The following is a 27,590-nucleotide window of genomic DNA, read 5'->3' as shown; positions in this document are numbered from 1 at the left end:
GCCGAAAAATTGCTCTTCAGCAAGCTCACGAGGCCGTGGCTGCTAAGGAAATTGCCGCTTCCGAAGCTGAAAAGGCGACTACTCGAGAAAATTTCATGCTCGAATTAATGAATGAAGCCGGTGCAGTATATGTCGGGTATGCCTGTTTCATCCTCTCGATATCTTCCATCTTCATGCTACCTGTCTTTTTAAAGGTTTCCACTTCTTTGTTTTGATAGGTGCCTTTACCGATGCTCGCTGCCGAGGAAGAGAGGGTAAATGCTAGGACAACCCTCCTTGTTAATCTTTCCCCGGACCATGGTTCTTTGTTTTGGGCTACCCCGTAAAGGACCCGCCAAATTGTCAGATTTCAAGATCGCGCCTCTCAAACTCGCGATTTCCTTGACTTCTGTACCAAGACCTTGTCCATGGTTTACAACTCCATGTTTCCTCGGAACGTCCAGCCAAAAACTCTTCCTGACTTGATGGAAAGGTTCAGGGATGCTTGCAGTATCCATGATTTTGTCAGAGCTCAACTGGTAGCTGGCGCCAGATTTGCTCTTATCATGCTCCAGATCTGCCACTCGAAACTTGACCTTACCCAGGTTGTCGAGAAAGTTCACCAAAAGGTAAAACGTCGGAGAGTTGGTGTTGACAGGATTAACACGAAGGTTACGCCTATAGCCGAAGAAATGATTGAGGACCTCGCTTCGGATGGATGCCGACTTTTTTGCCGATGGCCATTATGCCGATTTTCTTGGTGCTGCTCCTGAAGAAAACAGAGTTACTCTTGATGACATATTGAATCAAGATTAGTTATTTTCTTCTTGTAGATATTTTTTGTTTGTAATCCATGACTATATTGTAAAGCAATCATTATATTTCTCTGTTTGTCTAGCCCCCGAGTGTTTCGGTGTATATTTGCGAGGTTTTGAACCAAGGCATTTATATATTTATGGCGGAGATGAGCCCCCGAGCTTTTTATTGAGTACTATTTTGTATTTCTATTGTCTCACGAGGTATTTGAATACCAAAGCAAGGCTTTTCTTTTGTCGATGAGCTATATTTGAAATTCGTCGGAGCAAAGACTTTGATCATGTCGATAAAGAAGAAAAGTTATACTGTCACTATCTTTATTATATTGCAGCACCGCGAGCCCGCCTCATTAAAAACCTTCTCCGGCCCCACTCGGTGCCCCGAAAAAGGAAAAGAGTGCGTCTGAAAACTCGCGGGCGTTTCAGTACATTGAAGTTTTACAAAGACTATATTTCGACTCTAGGCGTAGAACCGCCTAAGTTGCGCCACGTTCCAGGGGTTTGGCTCCTCCACCCCTGTCTTCTTGTCCTTTATCCTGTATGCTCCTCCTCCGATTACCTCCGTGACAATGTAAGGACCAAGCCATGGTGACTCGAGTTTTTCATGACTTTTTTGCGTGAGCCGAAGAACTAGGTCTCCCACCTGGAAAGATCTTGGCCGTAAACGTCGACTGTGGTAATTTTTCAAGTCCTGTTGATATTTGGTTACCCGAGATAATACTTCATCTCGAGCTTCATCAAGTGCGTCAACGTCATCTTCTAACGCTTTTCTCGACGTTTCTTCATCATATTCAGCGACACGTGGAGAGTTATGCTCTATCTCTATTGGTAGTACCGCTTCTGCTCCATGAACCAGGAAAAACGGAGTTTCCTGCGTTGCTGTGTTTGGTGTTGTTCGGATGCTCCACAACACGCTTGGTAGTTCTTCTGGCCAGGTATGTCGAGCTTTTTCCAGTGGTCCTAATAAGCGCTTCTTGATGCCCTTGCAGATGATGCCATTGGCTTTCTCGACTTGCCCATTGGTTTGAGGATGTGCAACTGACGCAAAGTTCAGCTTGATACCCACCTCTTCGCAATAATCTTTGAATTCATGGGATGTGAAGTTACTGCCGTTGTCTGTGACGATGCTGTGTGGCACTCCAAATCTGAAGACGAGGCCTTTGACAAATTTTACTGCGGATGCTCCGTCTGGTGAATTTATCGGCTTCGCTTCTATCCACTTTGTAAACTTATCGACAGCTACCAGCATGTACTCTTTTCCTCCTGGCCAGGATTTGTGTAACTTGCCCACCATATCAAGTCCCCATTGAGCAAAGGGCCATGATAATGGTATTGGTGCTAGCTCTGCTGCTGGAGAATGAGGTTTTGCGGCAAACCTTTGACACGCGTCGCAAGTTCTTACTATGTCCTTGGCGTCCTCGATTGCTCGTCAACCAAGTAGAATCCTGCCCGAAAGACCTTGGCTGCGATAGCTCGACTACTTGCGTGGTGGCCACATATTCCTTCGTGTACATCCTTCAGGATTATTCTTCCTTCTTCGGGTGTGACGCACCTTTGCAAGACGCCTGAAATACTTCGCTTATACAATTCTCCCTTGACCACCGTGAAAGCTTTGGAGCGTCGAATTACTCGCCTTACCTCAACTGGATTGTCGGGTATTTCTTTCCTTAGGATGTATGATATGTACGGTTGCATCCATGGTATTTGTATCACCATGACCAGGTCCTGATCTTCTTCTTCGTCCTCTTGCTTGTCCTTGGTAGCCCCCGAGGGTTTCTTCTCCTTCTTTTTTGATTTTGTCGACTTAGTGGATCTCTCTGTTATCTCTTCCCAGAATACACCTGGCGGGACCGCAAGGCATTGCGACCCGATGTTTGCAAGAACGTCGGCTTCGTCGTTGCTCAATCTACTAACATGGTTTACTTCGCATCCATCGAACAACTTCTCGAGCTCGTTGTACACCTCCTTGTATGCCATCATGCTATCATTGATTGCGTCACATTGGTTCATAACTTGCCGTGCCACCAACCGTGAATCGCCAAAGATTTTCAGCCGAGTTGCTCCGCAGTGCTTTCGCCATCTTCATCCCGTGTATTAGAGCCTCATATTCTGCTTCATTGTTAGATGCGTTAGGGAACGTCATCCGAAGGATGTACTTCAATTTGTCGCCTTCAGGTGATATGAGTACTACTCCTGCGCCAGCTCCTTCTAGTCTTTTGGACCCGTCAAAATTCATGGTCCAAGTTCTCGACAAATCTGGAGGTCCTGTACTTTGCAACTCCATCCACTCTGCGATGAAGTCCGGCAGAACTTGCGACTTGATTGCTTTTCTTTTTTCATACGTGATGTCCCGAGGGGAAAGTTCTATTCCCCAAAGGGAGACACGACCCGTAGCTTCGGGTTGTTCAATATATTTGACAAAGGAGCTTCATTGACCACTATGATCGGATGTGCCGAAAAATAGTGACGCAATTTTCGTGCTGTCGTGAACACTCCGTATGCTATCTTTTGGTACTGCGGATACCTTTGTTTTGAGGGCGATAAAACTTCGCTAACGAAGTATACTGGCCTCTGCACGCCGTGGAGCTTTCCTTCTTCTTCCCTTTCGACAACTAGCGCCGTGCTCACTACTTGGGGCGTGGCTGCGATATACAACAGGAGAGGTTCCCTTTCTTTTGGCGCCACCAAGATTGGTGGTGTCGAGATTGTACGCTTCAAATCCTCGAAAGCTCGTCGGCTTCTTCGTTCCACTGAAATTTATCTCCTTGTTTTATCAAAGCGTAGAACGGCAACGCTTTTTCTCCCAACCTTGCGACGAATCTGCTCAAAGTCTGCGACTCGCCCAGCTAGTCTGTTGTATTTCTTTCAACTTTGTTGGCTTCCTCATTGTTACGATAGCTTGTATTTTATCGGGATTTGCTTCAATCCCTCTTGCTGAGACTAGGAAACCCGAAGTTCTCCCGCCGGGACGCCGAAAGAACACTTCGTTGGGTTCAGCTTTGAGGCAGAACTTATCGAGGTTGTCGAAGGTTTCCTTGAGATCCTCAATCAGCGTTGCCCCCTTTTTTGATGTTATGACGACATCATCGATGTATACTTGCACGTTCTTCCCAATCTGTGTCGCCAAACACTTCTGCATCATCCTCTGATATGTTGCTCCCGCATTTTTTAGACCAAAGGGCATTGTTCTGTAGCAAAACACGCCGTAAGGTGTAATAAACGCAGTTTTTACTTTATCTTCTTCTTTCAATCTGATCTGGTTATAACCAGAGTATGCATCCAGGAAGGAAAGACGTTCACATCCAGCCGTGGAGTCGATAATTTGATCGATCCTCGGGAGGGGAAAGTGATCCTTTGGACAATGTTTATTGAGACACGTAAAGTCGACGCACATGCGAAGGACCTTAGTGTTTTTCTTCGGCACCAGCACGGGATTTGCTACCCATGTGGATCTGTAAATATCTCTTTTATAAATCCAGCTTCTTGTAGTCGATTGATTTCTGATAGCATGGCTTTGCGGTTTGGTTCCGAAAAACGCCGCAAAGGTTGTTTGATTGGTCTCGCTAGTGGATCCAAGTTTAGGTGGTGCTCGGCAAGTTCCCCGGGTACTCCCGGCATGTCAGCTGGACACCATGCGAAGATTTTCCAGTTCTCACGGAGGAACTCGACGAGCGCGCTTTCCTATGCGATATCCATGTCGTTTGCGATAGATGTCGTCTTTTTGGGTCCGTCGGGTGAATCCGCACCTCTTTTGAATTTTTCTCAGCATCGAAAGTTGATTCTTTGTTTGGCCTCCCAACGTCTGGCAGTACGTCGTAATCAGTCATGCTTTTTGACGCCAAGTACTCAGCTTGCATCCCGAAAGTTTCTGACAACCGGTGGAAATCCTTGTCGCACTTATCGGCTAAGGCAAAACTTCCTTTGACTGTGATTGGTCCCTTTGGTCCAGGCAACCTCCACAACAAGTATGTATAGTGCGGCACCGCCATAAATCTAGCATATGCTGGTCGTCCCAACAGAGCGTGATATTGCGACGGGAAATCCACGACTTCGAACTCAAGCCTCTCGATTCTGTAATTTTCTCGGGTCCCAAACTGAACGTCGAGATTGATCTTTCCCAATGGATAACTTGGTTTCTCTGGTGTGATGCCGTGGAACCTTGTGTCTGTTGGTTTCAAGTTTGCTAAGGATATGTTCATCTTCCTCAATGTATCGGCATACATAAGGTTTAAGCTGCTGCCGCCGTCTATGAACACTCGAGAAACATCAAATCCCGCGATAACTGCTGGCAAAATAAGTGCTGATTGCCCTGGTCGAGGAACTTGCTGCGGATGATCTGCTATTGTGAAGCCGATGTCTTGTCCTGACCAATTAAGGTACTCAACTGTTGGTGGAGGCATTTTCTCTGCCATAAACACCTGTCGTGAGATTACTTTCTGAGCTCTATTGGACGGCCTTCCCTTCTGAATCATCGACACCGCTCCGTTGGAGTTAGGATCAACATAGGGTGGTGGTGCAGGTGCTGCCGCTATTCCGAGCCGATGCCGATTGTCATCCGTAATCGCAGGAGGAGGCGGCAAGTGGATCTCACTCCTGGGTTCCCGAGGATTTCTCTCGTGCTGCTCGCGCATTGGCGTTCTCTCGCATACCGCAACATTGCCTCGAAAATTTCGACAGTCCTTCCGCAAGTGCCCCGACCGTCTTTTGCCGTTGTCGTCGAGGAAAAATGCATCCGGCACGGTCCGTTCATCATCTCTTCGTGGGACACGAAAGGTCTTGGGAACCTAGGCCCGCTATTTTGCCTCGTTGCGTGAATCATCCCCGTTATCACCTCGCTGTTCACTGCTTCTCCGGTAATCATCTCTCGTTGCTTCCTCCTCGTATTTGTCCGAAAACCTGCCGAAATTTGTCCTGGAGCGTCGTAGTTCTGGTACGTCCGAGGAAATCTTCGCCTTGGTTGATAGTTTCGACCGCGGTCCTCCTCTGGCGACCTGTGTCGTTTGTTGTGGACAGCGTCTTCTCCATCTGCCCATTTATTTGCTATCTCCATTAACGCGGATACTGTCTTTGGATTGGTCCTTCCCAAGTCCTCGACAAAATCTCCACGCCCGACTCCCGCAACAAACGCATCTATTGCTCTCTCGTCGATATATTTTCTCGCCGAGTTTTTGATGATATTCCACCTCCGGATGTACTTCCTCATTGGCTCATCCGGCTTTTGTCGACACGCTCTCAACTCCTCTAACGACGCGGGTTTTTTGCACGTGGATCTGAAGTTCTTGACGAACACATCCTCGAAACTTTCCCAGCTGTCGATGGATCCTGGGGCGAGTTTCTTTATCCAAGATCGTGCGGCTCCACTCAAGTGCACCTGGATGCTTTGCATGGCTGTTGCCCTAGTTCCTCCTGTGAGCTTCACCGTTTCCAGATAGTCGACTAGCCAATCCTCTGGATCTTGGAGGCCGTCGAACTTCTTGAAGTTATCGGGTAACTTGAATCCTGAGGGGACTCGAGTTTTTCGGACTCTCCTCGTAAAGCATGGCAAGCCACACATATCTTCGTCGTTCAACTCCGGAGATTGCCGATGATCCCTTCTGCTCTGCCGCGCTCTGTCGACTCTTGCTTGTGCGGCTGTGTCTCTTGCTCCACTTGGCCCTTCAGGTGCTGCCGCTGTTGCTGCTGCAGGTCGTGGACTATTTTGTCTTGCCGCTCCTTCGGGAGGCGTTGATACAAACGCTGTCCCCATAGCTCCAACTCCTGCTACCGCCATATTGTACAGTGTTTCCCTTGGATCACCCGGAGGTGGTTTAGATGCAAGGATAAAAGCATGTGTCGCCATATACCCAGCCTCCGGTGTCTTAGGGATGATGTTTCCTCTTGTATCTATCGACATAAAGGACATGTCGAGGTTTTGGACCAAGTGCTCTCTTCTCGCTTCGGGTATGTGTTGCAGCCTTGATCTTGCTCTGTTTCGCGCCTCCCGATGGCTATCACCCGTGGTTCTAGATTGTCGACTTAGATCTGCCCTTCTCCTGCTGGATGCAGAGGCTGCCTCCTTTCTCCTGTCCAACTCAGCTGTCTGTTTTTCCAATTCCCTGGCAGCTCGTGCGAGCCTATATTGATATGCTTGCAGTTCTTCTGGTGTGGCCGTGGTAGCCATTGGTTCTGTGCCGTTCATAGCTCTCGTGGCTCTGTCCCACGCTGCTTGTGACAGTTGAACTCTATCTCGCGGCTCTGGCCCGACGTATTTGTTGCCCGTGCCTTGTCGCAGATTGGAGGGATCAACGTATGGGTTTCCCAGACTGTCGAAAGCCTCAGATGTCTCCTCTTGATCTTCAATGGCGTAAATCTGATGATATTTTGTACTCGGATCTACGTTGGGTTTGGTGACATCATCGTTGAGATTGATGAAGACCCTGCCCACTGTGAGAGATTTGTCGATGAAGTCGCAACTGTCGACATCGCTTGAGCCATCGCTTATATATGAGTCCGCAGATGACTCAAACGACATGTCGTTGAAGATCTTGGCGAGTTTCTCTCTTGCTCGGTGCCGACGTAGCATGTCGCCGAGGTTTCTTCTTCTCCCGACTCGGTTGACGATGCATAGTTTGAAAAATCGGAATCGACCGCCGACGATCCCGACGAAATCGGAATCTCGACACGATACGATCCTTCCTTCTCGACGCGAAAGTGGAACCTTCCGAACGTCATCTCCATGGGCTCCGCCAGATACGCATATGCATCCAAACGGGAGGGTGGGTGAGGAACAAAATCGACAAGACCAGCAGCGATCTGTTTACCTCGATCCATTGTGTTGCTTGCGGTTGACGATGTCGAAGATCTTGAGCGTGCCATCGAGATCGGCTCCTTACGCCTCTAGTTCCCACAGACGGCGCCAATTGACAAGGTATCAACTTGTCAATGCCTATGGATTGTAGGCTAGGGTTTAGTTGGAAGTAGAGGGTAAGTAGATCTCGAAGGTTTCAGCCGAAAAGTACTCGACGATTATGAAAACTAGGGTTTGCAGACAATGATTCGATTGATTCTTCGTCCCTCGACTCCCCCTTTATATAGGAGGTGGAGCGAGGGATTCGTGCTATACAAGTTTACAGAGTCCGGGACGGTTTCTAACTCATCCCGCCAGATTACAAACAACACTTCCTATTACAACTCTATCTTTCCTTAGTAAATCTTGGGCTCCCGAATCTTCTTATTCTTCGGGTATTGGGCCTCCAGTAAACCCCGGGTACCATCTTCGGCAGGCCCATTTGGGATGCCTATGTCAACCACATACCACGGTACGAGTAAAGAGTACTTGTCAGGAGACGAGGTTGAACAAGGTATAGAGTGATACCGAAGATCAAACCTCGGACAAGTAAAATATCGCGAGACAAAGGGAATTGGTAATATATGTGAATGGTTCATTCGATCACTAAAGTCATCGTTGAATATGTGGGAGCCATTATGGATCTCCGGATCCCGCTATTGGTTATTGGTCGGAGTGAGTACTCAACCATGTCCGCATAGTTCACGAACCGTAGGGTGACACACTTAAAGTTGGATGTTGAAATGGTAGTACTTGAATATGGAATGGAGTTCGAATATTTGTTCGGAGTCCCGGATGAGATCCCGGACATCACGAGGAGTTCCGAATGGTCCGGAGAATAAGATTCATATATAGGATGTCATTTTATGTGAAATAAAATGTCGCGGAAGGTTCTATGGAAGGTTCTAGAAGGTTCTAGAAAAGTCCGGAAGAAACCACCAAGGAAGGTGGAGTCCACATGGGACTCCACCTCCATAGCCGGCCAGCCATAGATGGGGTGGAGTCCCAAGTGGACTCCACCATAGGGGCCGGCCACCCCCACATGGGAGGTGGAAATCCCACCTTTGGGTGGGAGTCCTAGTTGGGCTAGGTTTCCCCCTCTTATGGAAGGTTTTGGTTTCGGGTCTTATTCGAAGACTTGGACACCAACACTTGGGATCCACCTATATAATGAGGGGCCAAGGGAGGGGCCGGCCACCGAAGACCACAAGCTGGCCGCCCCCCTTGAGTGGCCGGCCACCCCCTCCCAAACCCTAGCCGCCCCCTTCTCCTCCATATCTCCCGCGTAGCTTAGCGAAGCTCCGCCGGACTTCTTCACCGCCACCGACACCACGCCGTCGTGCTGTCGGATTCAAGAGGAGCTACTACTTCCGCTGCCCGCCGGAACGGGGAGGTGGACGTCGTCTTCATCAACAACCGAACGTGTGACCGAGTACGGAGGTGCTGCCCGTTCGTGGCGCCGGAACCGATCGTGATCAAGATCTTCTACGCGCTTTTGCAAGCGGCAAGTGATCGTCTACCGCAGCAACAAGAGCCTCATCTTGTAGGCTTTGGAATCTCTTCAAGGGTGAGACTCGATACCCCCTCGTTGCTACCGTCTTCTAGATTGCATCTTGGCTTGGATTGCGTGTTCGCCGTAGGAAAATTTTTGTTTTCTATGCAATGTTATCCTACACTACTTGCTCTCCATGTGTTGGATTCAAGTATGGATGCCATGAAGATAAATGTATACCTTGGTTATTGGCATCAAGAACATCGTATGAGAAGATACAAGGTTGAGTTGGACAAGTTCAAGATGAGTATCTTGAGTGGATCACATGCTTGAAGCTTGTCGTCCATTTGGTGATAATGGACTTGTGAAGATGTGCATCAATGGGGCTTTCCCATCATAGTGTATGGGGGAGCATTTGTGAGTCTTCACGAAGCAACATTGGTCAAGTGTGGCATTCCGGCTTGAGTGAAGCTTGAAGAGTTATCATCAAGATCAAGCGGGATGCGCAAGGCAAAGGTATGGCCTTGCTAGGTTTTCCTTTTACCGGTCTCAGGGTGGATGTTGGGAGACCGGATTATAGGATAGATAGCCGCACTATTAAGAGGGGCTTTCGGTTGGGTAACTTGATCACATCGTCTTAGGGAGCTCAACCCTTTGCATACTTTGCATATCCTTATTGCTTCTTGGTGTTTCTCTCAGTGAGGTTCTTGAGCTTGTTGCTAGCTTTACAACAAGCCCAAGTTCATCGAAAACGGAATCCGCATGCATCTTCTATTGCGTTTTCGAGTTTGGACGTCTTTACCGTTTCTTGACGGTGGGAGACTCCCTCTCTAAAATCATCTAAAAATGTTATGTGAGGAGTCTCCATATTTCCAGTTTTTGTTGGGGTTCTATTCGTCGTTATCTTTCCAACAAAATTGGTTTCATATCAATCGGAGTTCGGGAGCAATAGTTATTAAAGAAAAAGGAAAAAGAGAAAATATAAAAGGAAAAAGAAAAATAGGAGGAAGGGCAGCCGGTTGGCGACCGGTCCGCCGGGCTGCTCGCCGGCCCACCCGGCCGACCGGGCGGCCACCGGCCCACGCGCCGGGCAGCCCAGCTCCACCTCCGGTCCGACCGGGCCGCCGCCCCAACCGGCCCAGGTGCCGGACCGCACCTCCCCAGCCCGGCTGCCTTCCCGGCCCAACCGGATCCCCCACCAAGCCGCCTCACCGCGCCGGGCCCATGCGGGCTGGCTTCCCCGCGCGGCCCGAGCCAATCCGCCGCCCGGCAGCCTGCCTCTGCCTCGTCCGGTCGGTGGGCCGGCCCGACCGGACGCCTGACCGGCCTCCCCAGCCCAGGCTCCGGTCGGCCGGCCTGCTGGCCGGCTAGGCTGTGTTTTTTAGCCCGATTTTCTTCCCTTTCTCTTGTCTTTTTCCCCCAACGGTTTTATTTGCTCCTAGCTATAAATAGACCTTCTTCCACCTTGAGACAAGCACTTCTTCCCCTTTCTCTCACCTCCATTGTTGCATTTGAAGAAGTTGCTCTCTCTCTTGTTCCCCCCATGATTCTTGCTCATATTTGAGGATTTGAGAGAGGAGATCTAGATCTACACTTCCACCAAACCATTTCTTCTCTAAGTGAGGGAATCTCTTGGGATCTAGATCTTGGAGTCTTTAGTTGACTTTCCCCTTGTTCTTCCTCTCCAATCTCATCCTAGCATTCGTTGCTTTGGTGGGATTTGAGTGTGAAGGACTTGAACACCTCCGGTGTTCTTGCTTTGCATCATTGCATAGTGTTGAGCTCTCCACCACGATTTGTTCGAGTGAGAGACCGTGAGCTTGTTACTCTTGGAGGGTGACCTCCTAGTTGGCTTGGTGATTGGTGCTCCGGTGATCTCTTCAAGAAGATTGTGAAGAGGCCCGGGCTTCTCCTTCGTGGAGCTTGTGAAGTGGTTGTGGAGCTTGCCATCTCCGGAGCGGAGGAAAAGCTAACCATAAGGAAAGGGCCATTATCCTTCGTGGGTGTGGTTCGGAGAATAGGGTGAGCCTTCGTGGCGCGGGGAATCCTTCGTGGGACCTCCACTCCTCCAAACGTGACGTACCTTGTTGCAAAGCAAGGGAACACGGGAATACATCCTCGTCTCCGCGTGCCTCGGTTATTTCTATACCCGAGCTCTCTTTCCTTGTGATAGCCATCGTGCTTGAAGTACATATATCTTGCTATCACTTGTGCTACATATATCTTGTGCCTATCTTGCTTAGCTCTAGTTGCTATTGTTACATTTAGTTGAGCTTAGCATATTTAGGGTTTGTGCTTGTAAACTAAACGATAGTTTAATTCCGCATTCTTACAAGACAAATCCGCAAGAGTTTGTAATTGCCTATTCACCCCCCCCCTCTAGGCGACATCTCGATCTTTCAATTGGTATCGAGCAAGGTCTCTCCTTGTTTTAGGCTTCACCGCCTTGAGAGTAAAGATGTCGGCTAGTAATTTAGTGCACAATGACATAATTATCTTTGTTGGCACAAATTATCATTTGTGGCGAAATTGCTTGCTTTGTAAACTTCGGACCTTGTGTCCACATATAGAGCAATTTCTAGATGTCGGTTTTTCTCCTCCGATGGATTCTCAAAATCTATCTTTAGAGGATGAGAAAAACTTACATCTTGAAGCTCAAGTATCTAATGAGCTTTTATTCTCTTTGAGACCCGATTTTCGTAGGTTCTTGATATATATAAAGCGAAAATCGTCTCATGAGATGTGGATCAAGCTTAAGGAAATGTTTGGTGGATCCACTTCTCAATTGGTCGGTGGTGTCTCCGAGGAGCTCTCTTCCCCTTCACATCATGAAGAGATCCAAGTTGCTTCCACCTCCGGCCGTGATGAGTTCTCATCTTCTTCCACTTCACCAACGTGTAGCAAGACACGAGGTAATGATATGGTGAGTGGTGAGGAAAATTGCAATGTTGACATTTTGCTCAATAGTGACGATTCTTCATCTCTATCCCATTGCAATGCTTCCTCTTTGGACTTAAACACATCTAGCATTGAAAATAATCTACATGCTTGTGTTGATAGTCCTCGCATATCATGTGTAAATTGCTCACATAAATCCCATGATGATATGCTTGCCTTGTCTTGCTCCCATAATCAAAATGCTTTTATCTCCTCTAGTTGTTTGACTAACAATGTAGAGGAAACCGAACACTCTATGGATCAAGACATGTTTTCAAATGAGGATTCAAGAATTTCTTCATCTTCATCCTCCCGTATGCACATGTGCCTTATGGCAAATGGATCAAAGGTATCTCCTACTTTGACGCCTAACACTTCCTCTAATGATGAGAGTGATGATGATGATAATGATGAAGAATATAATATCTTGGTGCATAAAATGGCAATGGTATATTCTTCTCTTCATGGTAATAAAGAAGCTCGTGCTAATCTCGAACACTCTATGGATACCTTGAGTAAATATAGGGAAACCATAGTGGAGTTGGAGTCCCATGTTGAAAATGGGGAAATGAGATTCAATCTCCTCAAGCAAGAGCTAAAAGATGAGAAGCATACTAATTTTATGCTCACACAAAAAATTGAATCCTATGAGCTTGAAAATGAAAAATCTATTGATGATGCTTGTGCTACTAACTCTAATTCTTGTGAAGCATCTACCTTAAAGGAGAATGTTGAGCTAAGGGCTCAACTTGAGTTGCTAACTAGCAATTGTAGGGAATTGGAAGAAAGCAATAAAACGCTCTCACACTCTTTTGAGGATCTTCTAACTTCCTACGATGAGCTAAAGTTAGCTCATGAGGCTAGTATCACTAAGGTAACATCTTGTGAGCCTCATGTGGACATTAGCACAACCTCTACCCAAAATGTTATATTGCCATGTGCTAGTCCTTGTAATCCATCTAATCAAACTAGTGATACACCTTGTGTTGGATTACTTACTTTGCCTTGTTGCTCTAACAATAAAGCTTCTACTTCCTCTAGTACTTGTATTTCTACTAACCATGTAGAGGAAATAAAAGAGCTCGAGGCTCAAGTCCTTTCTTTGAAGAAAGACTTGGAAAAACGTCATGAAGGGAAATCCGCACTTGACAAGATGCTAAGTGTGCAACAATCCCCCAATGACAAGAGTGGGCTTGGATTCAACTCCAATAACAAGAACAAGTCCAAGAGCAAGAGCAACAAGAAGAAGGGCCAAGACAAAGTCAAGGATCCGGCCAAGTTGGTTTGCTTCAAGTGCAAGGTTGAAGGGCATCATGTTAGATCATGCCCATTGAAGAAGAAGAAGCACTTGAGTGAGAAACAACAAGGGAAACGACCACAAGGTCAAGGTCAAGCTCATGCTCGACCTCAAGTTGAAGATAGGGCACTTCCCAAGAAGAATCAAGATATTGTTCCCCAAGAGAAGAAATCAATAAAGAAGAGAAAGGGGAACACTTGCTACTTATGCCGTGAGAAGGGGCACTTTGCTTCTTCTTGCTTAGGTGGTACCTTATCTAACCCTATAATTGTTAATGATGATTATTCTCTAGGGAAGGATAAGGATGGCAATGTATTTGCTAAGTTTGTTGGAACTCAAAGTGGTTTCAAGAAAAGAACCATTTGGGTTGCCAAGCCTATTGTGACTAATCTCTTAGGACCCAACTTGGTTGGGGACCAACAATCTCAAACTTGATCAATAGGTGCATATGGAGGTCATTGGAGATTTGGCTACTTCATGAAGAATTAAGGGATCTTCATATATTATATTTTGACCAAGCCAAGTCGTATGGATTATCATCTATATCTCATAATCCAATGTTCCTCCTTGCGGTAACTTATACTTCAACTCTTCATGTTTATTGTAAGTTACTTGCCCCTTTGCATGTTTAGTTTTGTACCAAATATGTGTATGTATGTGTTGTGTCTTACTTGCTTATTTGTGTATTCAAGTATGTTTGTTTGACTCACCATATACTTGTGTATTGCTTTGAGCCTAATGCATCTTGATGATATCTTATTTGGCTCTCTTTGAAGTGATTAATGGAACATTCCATTTTGGGGGAGTGATATGCTTTGTGCATCTCTCTTTCTTTAAAGTGTGTGTACATGGGTACCACCACTTAGTATTTATATTGCAAGATTATCTAGTCACTATGTGGTGTGCCATACTCATGAGAAATTCAAATTCTAAATATCCATTAATCATCTCTAGTTGAATTTTAGTTGCCTCTTATTTAGAAGAAATGTTTTATCACATTATGGGGGAGTAATATGTTTTGTACATATCACAAGCCTAGAAAATGTGAACATATGAGGTTATGCCACTTAGAGTTGATGCTCTTAATTATCTTGTTCCTAGGTGGCATGTTTGCTCAAACAAGCTCCATTCCTTATAAAAATATTTTATTACTCATCTTGTGGGCTCTTGTTTGAATATGAAATTCTTGGTGCGGTTTTTCCTCAAATACATATCTCTATATCTTATTTGGGACACCGTTTGCTTCAAGTTATTCTAATCATTGCTGTGCGTGATTGTGTGACTAGTTGAAGTTATCAAGAATCTTCATTCGTGCATAGTGCTTAATTCTATATACTTATCCTATGCCTTTTATTGTGAAGATTGATCCTTACTATCTTTGTCAATTCACCACCGGAAATTATTTCCAATATACTCATTGTCTTTGACAATTGATAACCTTATATGTGGTTGAATTTATGGATCACCTTCACCTTGGATTGTTTCTTACTTCCTTATTTTATTTCCAAGAAATCTTTGTTGCTCCCATGTGTCTTCCTTGTCTCTTTGAAAAATGCTTTGATAAATTCTCTTGATTCATATCAAGTGTTTGTTTTGGAAGACAAACCTTTTTCCTTACGGTACATTGTGCCATTGTGAAAAGTGTATAGGGTTTGGTTTATTTTGTTTGAACCTTGCTCTTTTGGGGAGTTTGCTATCTCATTCTTTCTTACATGATTTATTTGCTTGAATGAGATAAATCCTTGAGCATGTTTGCTTTATTTCATCCGTTATGCTCAATGGTTTCCTCTTAGTTCATTTGTTGAACTTTGTTGAACAAATCTTTTGTGATTTGCTTCTTAGATATAACTTGGACAACAAATTTGTTTTGTGGCACCTCTATGCATTATTTAATTCCTTTGGTGTTTTTGTCCAAAAGTATATCTTTCTTGGATCTTTAAAAGTTTTGGTGCATGCTTATATGTAAATTGTTTATACTTGTAGCATGCTTGCTTTCTTTCGATCCATTATGTAGGATATACTCCATCAAATCCTAAATGGCTAAGATGTGCATGAAATTCAAACTTCATCTAAATATGCACATGTTTATATGGAGTGTGTCCTATATATTGTGGTTAGTCTAACCATGTTGGACCCAATAAGTTTGGGGACCAAGATGTACTTGAATGATGTTTTAGGTACATTGGAGATGCAATGGAGGCTTGTCTCATTTATAAGGAAGGTGTTGACACCTTATGAGGATTGGAGTCAAGCTAGGATGATCGATGAACTCTTATCCACTACATCAAGCCATTGCCATCTCGGTAACAAGTATCTTATTCATGCACTCTCATATAGCATCCAACCTCTTGTAGGTTGTATCTTGGCATGAAATTATTTATTTCGAAAATATTGCGGTTCTTGAAAAACCCTTTTTAAGTAAAACTTCTTATTGAACACTTGAGTAATTTGAGAAGATGCATATGATAGGTTATTTATATATATATATCATATTTTATGATTCACCTATCACAAATATGCCCTCTAGCAATTTATTGCATATCAATTCCTCAAAGAGCTCTTGTGTACAATATTGATGAAATTGTGAAATAAATTCGTATTTGTGATACTTGTTGCCTCCTCAAAACATTCCAACTAGCTTTACTTCCCTTATTGTTAGTTGTGATGTTTTTGAGATTTTCTTGGTTGAAGCTCATTCATATACCACAAGTGTGTAAATTGGAGCCATAGGCTATATATGCTTTTTAAGCAAACATCCTTGGTATATTTTATGACTTCATCTTGGATATCATGTCTTATTTATCTTGTTAACCTCTTGTGTGTGCATGTTTCTTTATGGATCACTATGTCCACTTTAGAAACTTATATACATGAGAGCGTTAATCCATCAACTTGATATCCTTGTTCCTTGCCAATCATCTTTTACCCTTTTGCTTTTAGTGGTGTTGGTAAAGAAGATTTATGAGTGCTTGGTTTACTTGTTTTTCTTCATGCACTCATATCTCGTAATTGTTGGACTCAAGTTATTCTTGATAAGCATATTATTTTTTTTATCTTGGGTATGTTCTAAATAATATAGAGGGAGTGAGGATTCCATGTTTGTGCATATTGTATTCAAATGCAAACATTATAAATTGTGCACGAACCTTGGGGAGCTTTCTTATTTTATTTAGAGCACTATATCTCTCTTATCATGATATCTTTGATTGTCCAATTGGATCTTTGATTGCTCGCTTTATTTGTTGAAGCTCACTTCACCATGTTATCTTTATGCAATCTTTGATCCTCAATATAGTTTGACTTCCTTCAAGTATTCATCATTGGATATGTGCACTTGATTCCACTCAAATTATGAGAAGTGCACACTTTGGGGAGGAACTCACATTATATTGGCCTTCTAAATTTTTCACCCATTTTGACAATCGATGCCAATGGGGGAGAAGTTTAGAGGGTTTAAGGGAATGGTTTTATACTTAAGTTTGGTTTGTGCTTAAGTGTTTTGTCCTCTCATGCATTCCATATTTATATGTCTTGCATGGTTGTACATATATAGTGGAAATTGTCCCAAAGGTTAATCTTGACAATGTATGCAATGAATTCATGTTCATCACACGTGCATACATTGTGGGGGAGTTTTCTCGATATATATTGGTTCTACTCACATCCATTGCATTTGTTGTAGTTGTGTGAGTAGAGCCGGTTTTGATACGGGCTAGTAGCTTTGTGTTACTTGACCATATCAAATACAACCTCTTGTATACAACTTATTCTCGGATAAGTTGCGTACTTGTCACTAATATTCATTATATAAACCCTCTTATTGTGGTTGTCATCAATTACCAAAATGGGGGAGATTGTAAGGGTACATTGCCCCTATGTGTGGTTTTGATAATTAATGACAACCCCTATGGACTAATGTTTTCATTGAGTTTATATGAAGGAATATTCCATAGGTACTACTTGCTCTCCATGTGTTGGATTCAAGTATGGATGCCATGAAGATAAATGTATACCTTGGTTATTGGCATCAAGAACATCGTATGAGAAGATACAAGGTTGAGTTGGACAAGTTCAAGATGAGTATCTTGAGTGGATCACATGCTTGAAGCTTGTCGTCCATTTGGTGATAATGGACTTGTGAAGATGTGCATCAATGGGGCTTTCCCATCATAGTGTATGGGGGAGCATTTGTGAGTCTTCACGAAGCAACATTGGTCAAGTGTGGCATTCCGGCTTGAGTGAAGCTTGAAGAGTTATCATCAAGATCAAGCGGGATGCGCAAGGCAAAGGTATGGCCTTGCTAGGTTTTCCTTTTACCGGTCTCAGGGTGGATGTTGGGAGACCGGATTATAGGATAGATAGCCGCACTATTAAGAGGGGCTTTCGGTTGGGTAACTTGATCACATCGTCTTAGGGAGCTCAACCCTTTGCATACTTTGCATATCCTTATTGCTTCTTGGTGTTTCTCTCGTGTGAGGTTCTTGAGCTTGTTGCTAGCTTTACAACAAGCCCAAGTTCATCGAAAACGGAATCCGCATGCATCTTCTATTGCGTTTTCGAGTTTGGACGTCTTTACCGTTTCTTGACGGTGGGAGACTCCCTCTCTAAAATCATCTAAAAATGTTATGTGAGGAGTCTCCATATTTCCAGTTCGTCGTTATCTTTCCAACAAAATTGGTTTCATATCAATCGGAGTTCGGGAGCAATAGTTATTAAAGAAAAAGGAAAAAGAGAAAATATAAAAGGAAAAAGAAAAATAGGAGGAAGGGCAGCCGGTTGGCGACCGGTCCGCCGGGCTGCTCGCCGGCCCACCCGGTCGACCGGGCGGCCACCGGCCCACGCGCCGGGCAGCCCAGCTCCACCTCCGGTCCGACCGGGCCGCCGCCCCAACCGGCCCAGGTGCCGGACCGCACCTCCCCAGCCCGGCTGCCTTCCCGGCCCAACCGGATCCCCCACCAGGCCGCCTCACCGCGCCAGGCCCATGCGGGCTGGCTTCCCCCGCGCGGCCTGAGCCAATCCGCCGCCCAGCAGCTGCCTCTGCCTCGTCCGGTCGGTGGGCCGGCCCGACCGGACGCCTGACCGGCCTCCCCAGCCCAGGCCTCCGCGTCGGCCGGCCTGCTGGCCGGCTAGGCTGTGTTTTTTAGCCCGATTTTCTTCCCTTTCTCTTGTCTTTTTTCCCCCAACGGTTTTATTTGCTCCTAGCTATAAATAGACCTTCTTCCACCTTGAGACAAGCACTTCTTCCCCTTTCTCTCACCTCCATTGTTGCATTTGAAGAAGTTGCTCTCTCTCTTGTTCCCCCCCATGATTCTTGCTCATATTTGAGGATTTGAGAGAGGAGATCTAGATCTACACTTCCACCAAACCATTTCTTCTCTAAGTGAGGGAATCTCTTGGGATCTAGATCTTGGAGTCTTTAGTTGACTTTCCCCTTGTTCTTCCTCTCCAATCTCATCCTAGCATTCGTTGCTTTGGTGGGATTTGAGTGTGAAGGACTTGAACACCTCCGGTGTTCTTGCTTTGCATCATTGCATAGTGTTGAGCTCTCCACCACGATTTGTTCGAGTGAGAGACCGTGAGCTTGTTACTCTTGGAGGGTGACCTCCTAGTTGGCTTGGTGATTGGTGCTCCGGTGATCTCTTCAAGAAGATTGTGAAGAGGCCCGGGCTTCTCCTTCGTGGAGCTTGTGAAGTGGTTGTGGAGCTTGCCATCTCCGGAGCGGAGGAAAAGCTAACCATAAGGAAAGGGCCATTATCCTTCGTGGGTGTGGTTCGGAGAATAGGGTGAGCCTTCGTGGCGCGGGGAATCCTTCGTGGGACCTCCACTCCTCCAAACGTGACGTACCTTGTTGCAAAGCAAGGGAACACGGGAATACATCCTCGTCTCCGCGTGCCTCGGTTATTTCTATACCCGAGCTCTCTTTCCTTGTGATAGCCATCGTGCTTGAAGTACATATATCTTGCTATCACTTGTGCTACATATATCTTGTGCCTATCTTGCTTAGCTCTAGTTGCTATTGTTACATTTAGTTGAGCTTAGCATATTTAGGGTTTGTGCTTGTAAACTAAACGATAGTTTAATTCCGCATTCTTACAAGACAAATCCGCAAGAGTTTGTAATTGCCTATTCACCCCCCCCCCCTCTAGGCGACATCTCGATCTTTCACAAGTCCATAGCATCAGCCCTCAGAGCTAGATCAATATGCAAATACATACATGAATAGTTCATACTGTTCTACCCAACTGCGATAGTTAGATGTAAGATACAAACAGATGGATGATTCTCCCGACATATGATGTACAGGAAAAAATCTAGCACCTCGTACCTACGTTACTGCTCATATATGGGGATGGACATTTCAGTGTATCTATGACTCTGTTTGACAAGTGGGTATTTAAAATTGCGGAGGAGCAAACCAATGAAAAACAATAGCATCAGAAATCCAGAGAGAGTACATGTTCTTAGCAACAAGAGGTTCACTCAATTTACGCCTATTCTCAAATATCTAAACGTAGTGGCCAGAAAATACCTGCTCCCTAGAAGCCTTCCTATTTGAGATCCTTGATGCCGGTACCTGGCGTGGCGGTGATCTCATCAACCGAGCCCCTGAACATGGACCGCAAGCCACCCACACTGAGAAAATCAATAGTATATATGCTGCACGACATAAGAAATTAGAACCAATGAAAGATTAAAATCCAGAACCTAAAGCCTAACCCAAATTGCTGCAAATGACTGTGACAACTTCTAAACCTCCTATAAACTGAACTTGTTAACATGATTTGAAACGTACAGCTAGAAATGAATAAAGCCTAAACCTAACTGTCCGCTAGCAGAGATACGCACAAGATTAAACAGTTGGAAGCTTTGTAAAGTTGGAAGCCTAATATAATGATGAGAGGGTCCTTCTAACCGACCTGAAGAATTTGTACACCATCAAACAAAGTGAAGCTTTGTAATCTTAGTTTGAGATACTACATTTGGGAAAGAACCGAATTTTATCGAAAAGGGAAGATGCAAGATCTGACCCCGTGAGGATTCAAGTAAAAAAAAAATCTAAGACCATTACTTTATCTTCAGTATACTAAGAGAAGAGATATGGCTTGCCCTATATGACTAAAATTTTATATATATATTTTTTTTTTGATAGCATGCAAACAGCCTACCTTATACAGTGCAAATGACCAGAGGGGACACATGTACACCTATTAACTTCCATAACACACTATGTATATGCTTCTTAGTGGAGATAATTTAGCCACTGGTTAATTATTTCTTCTACTTCCTCCAGACCCTCAAGGCCTCAACCAATTTGCCAGAATCATTGCATGCTTCATTCCATAAACAAAGTGCACCCTCGGTGAAAGGAATAACCAACACTAAAATCAAGTAAGGCAGCACGCAGAGGAGAAAATAGCGGACGTCAAATTTCTCATGACCTTACTATTTAGATAAACACCCTTAAAGATGCTCATAAGAAATATCTATCAACTATACACCTAGAAATATTTGTATAGCGATTAGAGAGAGAACTTGAGAGAGGTTCGAGGGAGAGAGTGGTAGAGAGAATACCTGCATGTATGATCTTTGGTTGCTTCTCATGGGTGAGCAAAATAGTGCATTCAATTGTTGGATTGCATGGACATCCAAAATATTGTGCTTTTATCAATTCGTCACGTGATGGGAAAATATGCTGCAATTTAACACAACCAATTAGAATTCTACAACTAAATCTGTACTAAAATGGATAATTCAAGAAATTTTACTTTTCTATTATCTGCAGCAAGTACACAATACCATCAGTCATCATTAAGTAATTCAGCCTCATTATCCATCATAGACAGAAAATCAAATTTACATGTATCATGGGAGAATATTCATCTGATGTGTGCATCGATTAATTAAGCTAGATACATAGTTCAATTAATCGTGAAAGTATGAGATATGTCTAAACATAAATAGAAGTATTCATAATAAAGAAGAGGTGGTTGCAGGCTACCATGTTGACATTTCCGCTTCTAGGGAGCAAATTCTTGCGGCCAATGATGGTGCTGGGCCCATATCTCAAGCCGTCATCTCTCTGTACTAAAATGACCGGCTCCTGAAAAGAACAACAGGCTTACGTTTTTAAGCAACAAAGCGAAAGCATGCAGAGGAACGAAAGAAGTACCATTCAAGATAGCTAACCTCAATGTACATTTTGGTCCAGGGGCTACACTGGGAACACTCTGCTACTGTTTCAAGATGATAACAATATGCTATTTCTATCACATGCCACTAATGCAACATACTCAGAATTCGGTCCACACAATCCGCTATCTTCAGCTACAAAGGCAGAAATACAGTGGCATTATCAATACAGATAATAAGAATCTAGAAGAAAGCACCACACAAACAAATCTTGCAGGGCATCAGGCATTCTACATAGCAAAGGGAAACGTATATTGCAAGGAAGGTTTCATGTATGGTTCCCACCATTGAACCACCAGCTATATACAGACAATATGTGACATTCTTAGCCAGGGAAGCATAGTTAAAAACTATACACGAAAACGGTATATCCTGAGTAAAGCTAGCTCCTTAAATTGATAGGACCAATCTCCTTCACCACCAAGTCTAACAAAAGCTGATTTACTGGGCCATTTCTCCAGCCATATGCAGACTGGTATTCAATATATAAAAGAAAGAACAAATAAAAATTAGTGGAATTTTTTAGTGCTGCTTATAAACTATGATAATTTTAAATTTTTATACAATAATCTGCATTAGAATTCTCCCTACAATGTGTTGTCCAAATTCGTAATTTGCTTCCATTTATACCTGTTATCTTTCTTGTCTCCAGACTGTACTGAACTTTGCATGAACCGAAAAAGAGAAGTGAAATGGCATACCTCATTTACAAATCAAGTAACCAAAGGAGAAGAGCTGTCGGAGGAATACAATGTGCCACACGCCGTCATCCTCCTTAAACTTGACAAACCAAGGCCAAACAAAATGCTGCATGAGCCGCCGGAGGGCGACCAGGCTAAGGGCACAAATATCCCATCAATAGTAAAAATCTTATAAATGACATAGGAGACACCTCAACAGACTGCATCACAACAAAAATGATTTTTAGAAGCCAAAACATGTCTTATGAATCTGGGTATAGGTACCGTCTGCATGAGGAGCAAATGCAGAAAGGTAAAAGAATTACCTTAATTAACCACATAAATTCAGTAGAGGAGAATTAACTTTTGCATGGAACAATTGGAATCAACCACCAAGAGTTTAATTGTCAATGTGGGTCAAACAAATGATAGGGACTAAGGAATCACAATCTCGTTGAAAAACAATTGGATTATGATGAAAAATGGATCCTAGAAAAAATATTCTCATGTGAGAATATATTGGAACTCACATCTTAATATTCTGGACACACTAATGCATGTTGATCCCTTTGCTTCTTGACGATAGCATCGACCCTCACTGTGCACCCGCAATACATGAAAACAACAAAACATGGGAAGAACAAAAAAGAAAGATCCCCAACTTGCAGTACATTTAAAACTTCAAAAAGGTCCAAGCAGTACCTGCCCAAACATCAAGATATGGGCTCATCTTCTACTGAACTTTATCTTCCTCCTTTAGAATATAGCTGCACCAAAAAACCAGTGGGTGAATTCAAATTAAGTGAGACAGGGCATATAAGGAACTCTTCCTCATGGAATATATGACCAGGAGACTGAAATCATACTTGTATGGCAAGTTGTAACAGTTTAGTCTGCTAGCATGTGCTTGGTTATCACTCCTGACACCTTCTTTATGCATATCTTTAATGCATATCGACAAAACCATCTTCTACGTTTTCATACTAATAAAAAGGCTTATGGCGCACATTTACTTATGGATTCAGACACTGCTCATATAAACAATTCTTAAATTACAAATTTAGACACTGCTGATCTAGTTGCATCTTTTTTTCTCAGAACAGATTCAGTTAGTGCATCAGCACTTAGTTACATAGCATATTTATTGATTTCTTCATCCAAAGACTGCAGCTTCTTATTAGGCTGACAATATAATGAATATGTAGGTATCACCGATTAGAGTTTTTTTTAGCACTGTATTGATGCTACAAATTTAACCTTGGTTCATGTATAAGCTCATGTATAGCCTAATAACCCATTAAAACCTAAACATGGCTGTAATTATAACAGTTCTAATCTGCCAATAAAATTGAAGAGTGGGACAATATATGTTGGTTTCCATGGGGTCTGATGTACAACAGTAGATAGCTACGCACCTATCACTGCTCTCTGAAAAATGCATCTTTTGTACTCAAGTCACACTTTTGTATAAACACCTTCAGGCTACAAATGAAACTCCAAAGCTACAAAACATCACGCGAATTACTGAGTCGATCTGTAGCATATCTTTTCCATGGGGGACATCTATAACAATGATAAATATAAACCATGAGGAGCTTTGGATCAAATATATGTCAAATTGTTACGTAGAGATCATCAATAGACCATAAAATACCAAAATGTACAACCGATCCTTGAATCATTCAAGCTCCTCAAAATAAAAGCATCAATATCTAAAGGAGAAAGAGGCATGTTACAGTCATTGTTTACCTCCGAGCTAAGAACCTACAAGAAGACTACCGGAGCTCCTTCAAATGTGTGAGATTTGCAGAAAGAGAAGCATTGTTAAAATTTGAGGAATATGATATGTTCTATAGGTTCCTTATAACTACTGTTCAAAATTCCATCCCATTCAGAGAATGTGTATAAGTCCGACACACACACTATGATATATGAAAGAAGATGATATGAGGAAACAAATAGTTGTGTTGCTACCTGACAAATATTTGATATCTGAATCCGTGATGTAGTTACAATATTCTAATGCTAGAAATCCAACAATTGCTTCTTGCACACCAACTGAAGCTACAAATCCTACAGAAGATTAGCATGTCACCGATACCAATTGACTCCCTGCAATATATAGGAAGATGTTGTGAGGCGAGGAAACACACACATAGCACATATATAGGAAAGGGAAATGGAAATAAAATCAACATGGTGGAGAGCTCTTAGTGATGCAGATTTGGAAAGCACATTGGTAAATAGAATATATGCAATCTCTTAATTTTGTTAAAGAATGAAATAATAACAAAACATATGAGAGAACATGATTAACTATAGGTTGCCAGAGTTGGAAAATTAACTACTCAAATAGAATATATGCCTCAGACTTGACAATTTCTTAAACAATCATAATATCCTAAACATCTACCAGGCTGCATGGTAAATTTGCAATATATAAATATAACAAAAATATGTGTGCATATAGCTGCACTGATTGTGTACATTTATCTTAGCTAGGACTTTCATCAAACACCTTGTATACCCATATAAAAATGGATCTGCACAAACAAAGATGAGATTCACTTTTACGTCAACCTTGAGGAAGGAGAGGAGACATAATAGCGCAAGGGGCGAACTGCTCTCCTCCCTGCAACGTTTCTTTGAGAGAGAGAGAGAGATGTGGAGAGAGGGGGACTGGGAGAGAACCTGCAGTTCTCCTTTGAAAAGGAGGTGGAGCTTGTCGTCTTCATCTCCTTGGGCTGGTCCCTCTCCCCACGGCCAGGCCAGGATGCGGGCGCACGCGAGCTGGAGCAGCGACGGCTCCGTATGCGACGAAGGAACCGGGGCGGGGCGCATGCTGCGAGGCGGCCATGGTCGAGGTGCGGCAGAGGTGCGAGAAATTGAGAAATCTACGAAATCTCTCCAGGGAATAGAAGAGGAATCGCAAGAAGGAAAGAAAACCAAATCCTGCCAGCGAATAGACCGCGATGAGGAAGGAAACATCGGGGAAAAAGAAACGGAAAGAAAAGGCCCGAATCAGGCGGCGCGAAATCAATCTCGTCCGTTCCGATTCATCCGCCCAGAGATCAGCCAAACCGCAGTATCAGCCGCTCGCTCTAGGAGGGGAAGGGGAAAAGGGACGGACGGGGAAGACCAACGGGGAAGCAGAGCCTCACCTCAACCAAACCCATGCCAGAGCAACGCCATGGGTGAAGGCACCGTCCGCCGACAGCAGGCAGCGCGCGAGAGCAGCGGAGCAGGGCGGATCTGGAACGGGACGGCTGAGCACACCAGGCGAAGACGAGACGACGACGACGGCAAAGCGGAAGAGGCGAGGGGCGAGGGGAAAGTGAGGGCGCGTCTCTCTCCGCTGCGACGGGGTGCGTGGGTACAGTGCGCCGCACAGTGCGAGCTCGTCCCCTCCGCTAATGGCGCGCCGCCACCGAGTCGGCCGCACCGACCAACAAGGGGAAAGTCGATACCACCCCTATCTACCCCGCGCCGATGCAGATATTTGCTCGGCCCGTGTCGCTCGTTACCGCACCAACGAAACAAGCCACAGTGGCTGACCAGCGGACCCACCCAGCCGTAGGACCCAAACGCGCGAGAGCAACGGGTATACATCGGCCGTTCCATAACTTTCTCTAGCAGTAAGGAGCGACGCGGTCAAAAGCCACAGCAGCCCACAGCTAATCAGAATGAAGCTCTGCTGCCAAGAATCGACGGTTCAGATTGGATGGTGGGCATAGACAGTAAAAATCGGACGGCCCAGAATCGCTATTCGCTGTGAAGCCCCCTATGGGGGCATCATTTATACCTTTAGATGCATTTCCTATCGTAATGTTATTTTTTTTCCAGTATACATCGTAAGATGGAACGCGAACTAGCAAATTTTGCCAGATACTGTTTTAGGAAACAAAATCGGCAACAATGTTTATTTATGTCTCCGATGTGGTCAAAAGGGGAGGAAATCTTGTTGTGGTGGCCTTGCCGTGGCACTGAGTGTGGATCCGCCATATATGATGCCCATCAATGCAATGAACGTTGCCACCCCTCCTTCAGTTCAAGATGAATGAAAAAGTCCAGAAATCATACTTCAGCAGCAACGCATGGTCCCCGGTGAGCTCGAAAGAATTTGTAGGTGGTATTAAAGGATTAGTTATTTGTTCTTTTGATACTGTTGTTCCTATGACAAGGTAATTCTATCATGTTTTAAGAGCATCAGCAATTTGTGTGAAAACAAATAAATCATGAGAAATATGTAGGGCTAAAAGAGAAAATCATAGCTTTGAGTAAACTCATGGACCTTGTAGTGTTAACCTTTTATAAATTGTTTTAAAATAATGGTGAATTCGATCCTTATCGACAGGAAAACTACACAATCCATCCTAGGATATTGGTCAATTTGCTGCCGTAGCTTGAGATCACAATTCCTATAGATCGTACACAACTAATTGATGGTCTTTTGTTTGTTGTGCTTGTTTCTTGGAGCATTAATCCTGGTGGTCAAGGAGGGAGTTCAAATCAAGCAGCAGAAGTCTATCTAATTCACTGCAACCCTGAAATTAAGTTCTATCTGTCCTTTTGTCCTGGCTTCAGGACTGAGGGAGTCGTGAAACATGAGGGCTTCTGATCAGCTTTGTTAAAGGAAAAGAAAAGGCTTTTGATCACCTGCTCTGCCCCTCTCTAGAGCTCAGATATATTAGGCATGTAGATCGAGATTCCTTCTTATCAGCATCAGATTTCAGATACAAAGATGCATAGCCAGGACACTAAAATCCAGCAGCTCGGGGCTGGTAATAATATCAAAAGACCCTGCAAGCTTGTCGTCTTCCATGCAAAAATAACATTGGGATGATCAGGGAGTAGATCCTGCTGATCCTGCCTTCGGACAGAACGTCCTTTGTTCGAGTTAAATAAACTATCTGGATCCTGCATGACCTTCAAGTAATGACAATTTGAAGTTTATAACAGACGCTACGGATAAGACGATCCACCACTGATCAATTTTAATCACGGAAGACGATGTGGCCTCCGTGCGTCAATCTGATGGAGATCCAGCGCATGAAAGTATGCAAACATTGGAAAGCGTTTAACTTGTTCAGTTTAACTTTGGGCTCTGTATAACTTATTTTACGATATTATGGTACTACGGAGCGCAGATGGTTCAGTCGCCTACCAGCGCAGCAACCAGAGCCTAGTCCTAGAGCAAAGGCACAAAGCTCAGTTGCCTACTGTCTTGTAAGTAGGATAGATAATTCTAGTCCTGGCTAATGTGAACAAGCTTAGGCCGATACACACTCTCAAGCCTATTCCTGTAGGCACTCCTCAGCTGCGGGGAAAGCAGCGGTAGCAGCAGCACAATCGGAAATTCTAACTGTCGAAGATC

General features: G+C 44.1%; 1 long non-coding RNA gene across 1 annotated transcript; it reads right to left on the bottom strand.

The window, feature by feature from the left end:
* Nucleotides 1-20,924: 20,924 nt before the first annotated feature.
* LOC124659398 lies at nt 20,925-22,358 on the bottom strand. Its single transcript, XR_006989560.1, has 3 exons — nt 22,238-22,358; nt 21,346-21,447; nt 20,925-21,039 (listed from the first exon to the last, which is right to left on the bottom strand). It is a non-coding gene; the product is annotated as an uncharacterized LOC124659398 (long non-coding RNA).
* Between the last annotated feature and the right edge of the window lie 5,232 nt (nt 22,359-27,590).

Source organism: Lolium rigidum, chromosome 6, assembly GCF_022539505.1.
Source record: "Lolium rigidum isolate FL_2022 chromosome 6, APGP_CSIRO_Lrig_0.1, whole genome shotgun sequence".
Classification (NCBI taxonomy): Eukaryota; Viridiplantae; Streptophyta; class Magnoliopsida; order Poales; family Poaceae; genus Lolium; species Lolium rigidum.
Note: the sequence above shows the minus strand (reverse complement) of the source record. Positions and strands in the feature narration are given on the sequence as shown.